The sequence below is a fragment of the Mycteria americana genome, chromosome 1 (genome assembly GCF_035582795.1).
Source record: "Mycteria americana isolate JAX WOST 10 ecotype Jacksonville Zoo and Gardens chromosome 1, USCA_MyAme_1.0, whole genome shotgun sequence".
Classification (NCBI taxonomy): domain Eukaryota; kingdom Metazoa; phylum Chordata; class Aves; order Ciconiiformes; family Ciconiidae; genus Mycteria; species Mycteria americana.
The window spans coordinates 58913672-58920590 of record NC_134365.1 but is presented as its reverse complement, the minus strand read 5'-3'; positions in this window follow the sequence as shown (position 1 = coordinate 58920590).

Below are 6919 nucleotides of genomic sequence, written 5' to 3'. Positions count from 1 at the left end.
ATGATTGTGCTCTATCTAGGCATGTACTAAAAGGAGATGTTCAAATTCATATGCAAATTTGGTATCTGGAGTCACATCTTAGATATGCATCACTTTGCTGGGCCTTGAATTGCTGTGGTTTTAATAACCAAGAAGAATAGTGAGTGGGAGAACTTTTATTCAGCTCAGTGGCTTTTGGATGAAACCCATTTGCATTGTGATCTAAAAGCTATCTCTAAAAGCTATCTGTTCCTCCTGTCCTTCTGCACTTCACTGGGCAATTGCAGAGGCCGCTTTTGGAGACAGGATTTATAGATACATGAACATTTGATATGACCCCACAGAGCAGATACTATGATCTGAAGATCACTTCAGGAGCCTGGAACTTGCAGAGTAACATGCCATTGTCAGGCTAGGGGAGCTGAACAGTGGTTTTCTTTTGCAACTATAATGATTGTTTTAGGGCAGAATGAGTTTCTGCTCTAGGGGCTCATTGTTCAATATCTACCTAAGCATCATCAAATAAAATATGTAATGAACATTGGAAGCAGGGGTCACAACGTATGGCTCTGCTGTGCCAGAGGAATCCACTTCTTACTGGGTTACAGAATCAAAGCTTCCATAAACTTCATCTGTTGCTGATCCTATGAATCTTCCATTCCCTTCTGCATGAGGTTCAGCTGTGGTAAAAAGCATTTTACAATCCTGTAGCCTGGTGGGGGCTGTTGGGGCTGTTGCAAGTCCCAGGTCTTCAACTTTCTGATCATTAGCTTGAGCCACAAAGTTACTGTGCAAAAGGAGGTTGCTGCTACCTTCCCCAGTGCTAGGTACTGATATGCAGGAGAGGAATCATCATTCTGATGATTCAGGAGCCAATTATGACATGTTCCTCTCTGTAGGGCTTCCCACCAAGTAGTACCAGCCCCTCAGCCTGTATATCTGAGTGATTATTCACCAATGTTTCCTATATAGTCAAAAAATGAGAGGTAGGCATCTCAAATAATACTGTAACTCACATTTTACAACTCTCTATTTACATTGAATAGACAGTTGTGAAATCATTGCAACCCTTTCCTTACTGTATGCTCAAACATCAAAGATTCTGTGTGTGTTTTAACAGCAGGCAATTTTCTCTTTGTTGCTCTGAAGTAATCAGTTTATTATTCCCTTATCATAATCTTCGTCAACCAGAAATATATTATCTGAATTTGCATGAGATTAGGGTAGTAAGTATATTGTGACCTCAATAGTTCTAATTAAGATCCATGCTGAACTAGTCTGTTGTTCTGTTTCTGTTAGCCTGGGGGTTGTCTTTTATGTAAGAAAGGAAAATAATGCTGAATGGTTTGCTGGAAAAGAAAGCCTGCAGTGGAAAGCCCTCCAAGGCCTCAAGGAACAATAGCTGGAAAATTTCTGAGAATCCTGTACCTCTGCAGAGTAATGGAAAACAAACCCAACCCATCCTGCCAGTCCTTGTGTAGTTTCTTGTTCAAACACATTTGTACACACAATCTTATTCCCATACAACTCCAATGAATGATCTTTGGCTCTTCTCATCACTCCCTACATGCTCCCTCTGCTCTCACTACAGAGCTGAAATTTCCATGAAAAGAATCCCTGCAAGTCATGCTCTGTATGTGGGGAATAAGCAGCACAATGACTTCATGCCTGTTTTGGCTCTTTTTAAGTCCTTCTGAGTGGCTGCCAGGATTCTGTATGCTCCAACCTTGATCCTTAACAACTCCTCGTATTACACGATGGATGTTTCACCATGGCATTAGGTGGGTGGACCCAGACTCCTCTGCAAACTTGCTCAACAGGTTGAAAGCTTTATAGATTCATTATGTCCTTTCCAGTTTGTTGGTAGAGGAGCATATGGCCCTCATTGTTGAAGGCTAATTTGTTTATCTAGAAAAGAAGATATAAAGCTATCTGAAACAATTGGCTGGCTTTTCCTATTCTTTTTTAAAAAAATTTCCAGCTCCTTGTTCACAGCGTGCACATACATTGCAAACTTTTGAGATAAGTACTTTTGCGTCTACTGTAGCCTTGTAGTGTACTTCTAACCTGTTTGTCCTGCTGCATTCAGAGGTACATAGGATGTTGACGCACATTTTTTAGTTTATTTTATTCACTGCAGATTCATGATGGATTAATGATGCTGTTTCAGCATCTAAGGACACTTTTCTTCCCTTCTACTTGCAGCAGAGACTGTAATATAGGAACATAAGACTAACACACTGGGTCTAAACAGTCATTCCATCTTGCCCAGTATTCTGTCTCTGCTAATATTTACACTGGATGCTTAAAGCCAGGGTGTACTAAACATGGAAAAGTATACAGTAAATAATTAAATCCTTAACTGATGTATTTACCTGGTATTTGGCCCAGAGCCTTCCTAAGGCTATCTAAGCTGTTGTAGATAATATGTACTTCATGGCTCTAGCCTTTAGAGATTCAACTAATCCCTTTCTAAAACCACTTAATTTTTGGCTTCATAATGTCTGATAGTAAAGCATTAATCAATTTGTTTATAAATAAAAACATTTAAAAAAAGGCTCACACTTTCCTGCATTTTGTGTCAGTTGCATGGTAAGTTACTCCTTTGTTCTTCTTCCAGGAGAACTGATAAACCATCATACCTTATTCACCATCTCCTATTTGAGATGCTACAAACTTCTGTCAAATCATCTCTTGGTTGTTTCTTTTTCCAAGCTGAAGAATTCCATAGTAATTAGCCTCTCTTCCTATAGGTCCCATATTTCTGATAACATTTCTGTACCTTTTCTGTTTGAACAGAGTATTCTACAGTATTCCTTCAGAGATGAGATGACAATAACTCAATATGGTATTCAAGAAACACGTTATTTAGCCAGTCTATGATAATTGGACTCTCCCATTACTATTGTTATTTGTCTGCTCTCACAGGTTCTTTGATCTTCTTGTATAGTTAGAATTATTTTTTGTCACATGAATTTATCTGTATTTATTAACACTGAATTGATTAATTGATTGAGAACAGCCCTGCAGAGAAGGACTTGGGGATAATGGTGGATGAAAAATTAGATATGAGCCAGCAATGTGAACTTGCAGCCCAGAAAGCTAATCATATTCTGGGCTGCATAAAAAGAAGCATGGCCAGCAGGTTGAGGGAGGTGATTCTCTCCCTCTACTCTGCTCTCATGAGACCCCTCCTGGAGTACTGTACCCAGTTCTGGGGTCCTCAGTACAAGAAAGACATGGACTTGTTAGAGTGAGTCCAGAGGAGGGCCATGAAAATGATCAGAGGGCTGGAACACCTCTCCTATGAAGAAAGGCTGAGAGAGCTGGGGTTGTTCAGCCCGGAGAAGAGAAGGCTCCAAGGAGACCTTATTGCGGCCTTTCCAAGTATAAAGGGGGCTTATAAGAAAGACGGAGAAAGACTTTTTGCCAGGGCCTGTAGTAGCAGGACAAAGAGCAATAGTTTTAAACTGAAAGAGGGTAGATTTAGATTGGATATAAGGAGGAAATTTTTTACAATGAGGGTGGCTAGACATGGAAACTGATTACCCAGGGAAGTCATGGATGCCCCATCACTGGAAGTGTTCAAAGTCAGGTTGGAGAGGGCTTTGAGCAAGCTGATCTAGTGAAAGATGTCCCTGCCCGTGGCAGAGGGGTTGGACCCTTCCAACCCAAACAATTCTATGATTCTGTGGTTCTATGATGCTAATTTCATACCTCATTTATACCTAATAACTTAGCATTTTCTCCATCATCGTTAGAATAGAGTACCCTACATAAAATTTTGTCTTTCTCAGTCACCCAGATCTCTCAGGTGAGAGATCTCTCATCACTCAGTCTTCCAGATCATTTATAATTATGTTGAAGATTATAAATTCCTGGGAGAACTCACTTAAAGCTTTCCTCCAACATGAAAACTAACCATTAATTTCCCTCATTTGTTTTCTGTCTTTAACTGACTTTAATTTAGTTAAATTAAATTTAGTTACTTTAATTTAGTAACCTTCCAAACTAAGATAAAAATCTCTTAGTTTCCTTGGAACTGCATTTTTGAGGGACTTCATCAAGCTTTTTAGACATCTAGGTGTGATACACTAATTGGATAATACTGTATCTGCTCCTGGAGTTCTTCCAAGAACTCTACTAGTTTTATGAGGCATGACTACTCTGTACAAAAGCTATGTTAACTCTTCCCCAGAACATTTCTCTCTACTATTTCTATTTTTCATTATAGTTTTTATCACCTATCCTGTACAAAAGCCAGCCTGATTGGTCAGTAGTTCCCTGGATTCTTCTCTGACTACTCCTCAAAAACTTGCATTTGGTACTTCTTTTTCTCTGATACTGAGGCCTGTTAAAGCCTTTGATTATTTACTAAGGTTAAAGCCTTTGATTATTACTTTGATTATGTACTATTTACATTTACTTATGTACTAAGTCTTGTATATTATTCAGGACTAAATCAGTTTGTTTCTTTTCTTGTGAGTGCTTTCACAAATAGCTCCAAGATGCAATCATTTATAGGGGCTAAAAAGGTAGAATCTGTGACTAGATCCATACTAGCAAATAAAGTAGACCAAGGTCCATTTCTGGCTGTAAGAGCAATTGACATGTAGCAGTCATGGAAGTTTCGTGCATCCAAGCTCTTTCCCCAACAGTAGAAGGTGGCCTCTTTCACACTGCATATTGGAAACTGTCCCTGGCTTACTCCTTGACATGGACAAAAGCCATGTCAAAGAGTTCACTAATAATTGATTGGAGTCTATGATCTCATTCCAGAGCTCAAACCTTTGCCTTGTCCTGGTTTAGTCTACCAGTGCAGACATAGCCTCATCCCGGTTCACTGTGATTTTTACCTAGTCTAGTATGATTGGACTGTCCCATTCTTATTGTTTGTCTGTCCTTCAGGCTCTCTGGTCATCTCTAGGATTTCACTCACCTCCTTTTGGTCAGGTGATTGATAGTATAGCACTAACAGCATACTGTTCCTTTTAGCATTGAATGAAATTCTGCAGCCATTGAAATTCTGTAGTACAACACAACTGTTGACACATACTGTGTTTGACACTATACTTTCTTTAGCATTAATGTGTAAACGCAAACTATTCTTCTTGTACAAAATGTATATTCTTGTATTAGTGTTCCACTGAATATCTTCTTTTCATCAAACTTCCATAATGCTTATTACATTTTGGTTTTTTTTTTAAAAAAAGGCATTCGCCAATGGTTCTGCCATTTAAACGATATTTTAAAATTGAAGTATTTGTATAGACATATTTGGGCTTTTGTCTTGATCTAGTTGCATATTTTTATATGCTCTGCTTACCTGGGATATTGTTTTTCTTTGGTTTTTTTCTTCCCTTTTATTCTATCCATTTTTCTAAGTCATAGGCTTTCTGTTATTTCAGACTACACAGATATATCAATCTGATCAATTTACTTTCCACACCTGGCATGATTTCCTTGGTTTTCATTTTAAAATTGCCTCATAATGTTTTTAAACTTAAATGTCAGCAGCACTGATTCTGTCTTGATTAGATGGAACCCATCTTCTATAAACTTAATCTGCTTCAAAAATTTACCAGATACTAATAAATATAATCTCCTTTTCTCTACAGTTTAATCAGTCATGACTGAGCCTCTGTTATCTGACACAGTGTATAAAACCAGGACCATTGAAGAATGCTACTACGTAGGACCACATTTTTAGCTTCCTGGTTTAAACTTTGCTTTCAGGACCTCTTGCCTGCTGTTTCTTTGTTGGTGGTGTGCATATTGGCCATAACCATTGGGTCTTTCTTAGGACTTACTAAGAGAATGTCTAGGTTCCTTGTGGTATGTGCCATCTTTTCAACTGCATGGGTCTTTTCCAGTAAAATGTTTGTCCATGTTTTTACTTACTTGGTCATGATCTTGTTTAATTTTGTTGGAAATGAAGGAGATATTTTACTTTTTCTGCTCCTGAAGGGAGCCCATCCCACTTAAGACACCCATCAGCCTTTGCTGTACATGGTATCTGTTGATTTACTCATGGCACAGTGTTAGCTAGCGTTCATGTCACCCAGGATCACTTTTTGGGGGTGACCTTCTCCTGGAGGTGAAGACCAGATCCAGCAGATCCACTTGGCCCACCCAGGGATACCTAGCTACTGTGATATCAGTCTGTGCCATCACATGCCAGGGAGAACTTCCCTTGAGTGCAAGAGAAGCTATGGATGGCCTATACAGATATGACAAGACCCAACCCACACAGTGTCTGAAGAATGATTTGGCTTCTTCATGTCCTGTCTTGGAGCTGTAAGGCTTGACTTGTCCATCCATTCAGTCAAGTTATATCTCACTTTGGGTTAAAGTGTTTTAACTGACGAGTAAATGGCCTTTTGGTGTCTTGTCAATTCATGATTCTGGGTTTTCTGAAAGGATTAATTAAAGTCTTTCTGGTCGAAGTGCCCATCCTAGAAGTCCTGAAGAGATTACCACTGAATTTATGGCAATCTGTTCACTGCTTTTTATATATATACCCATGACGGTTGCTTTTGCTATGGCTCAGTAAACAGAGCAGGGGCAATCCAGGGATTTATACCTGGTTATTTTTGCCAGAAGAGTTTTCTTGAACCTCTACCCCAAATTGCTGCTAAAGGTTGTCACTGGATTTCACTTTAGATAGGGAATTAACATGGCAGTTAATTCGCTTTGTGAGGCCTTTAGAAAGAAAGGCGTCACTTCACAGCCTGATTATCTAGAGGAACTTGCCTTTCAGCTTTCTGAAGCCAAAGCTTTTCAGGCCTCTGTAGCATAGGTATGTCTTGGCACAGTGGTTTCTGTGCAAATTAACAAGGTAACTGATGGTGTCAGACTCTGCTATCAGACTAGCACGGTGAATTTACTATCACTGATTCAGACACACTCCATGCAAGTTCAAGTTACTGTAGCAGCTTGG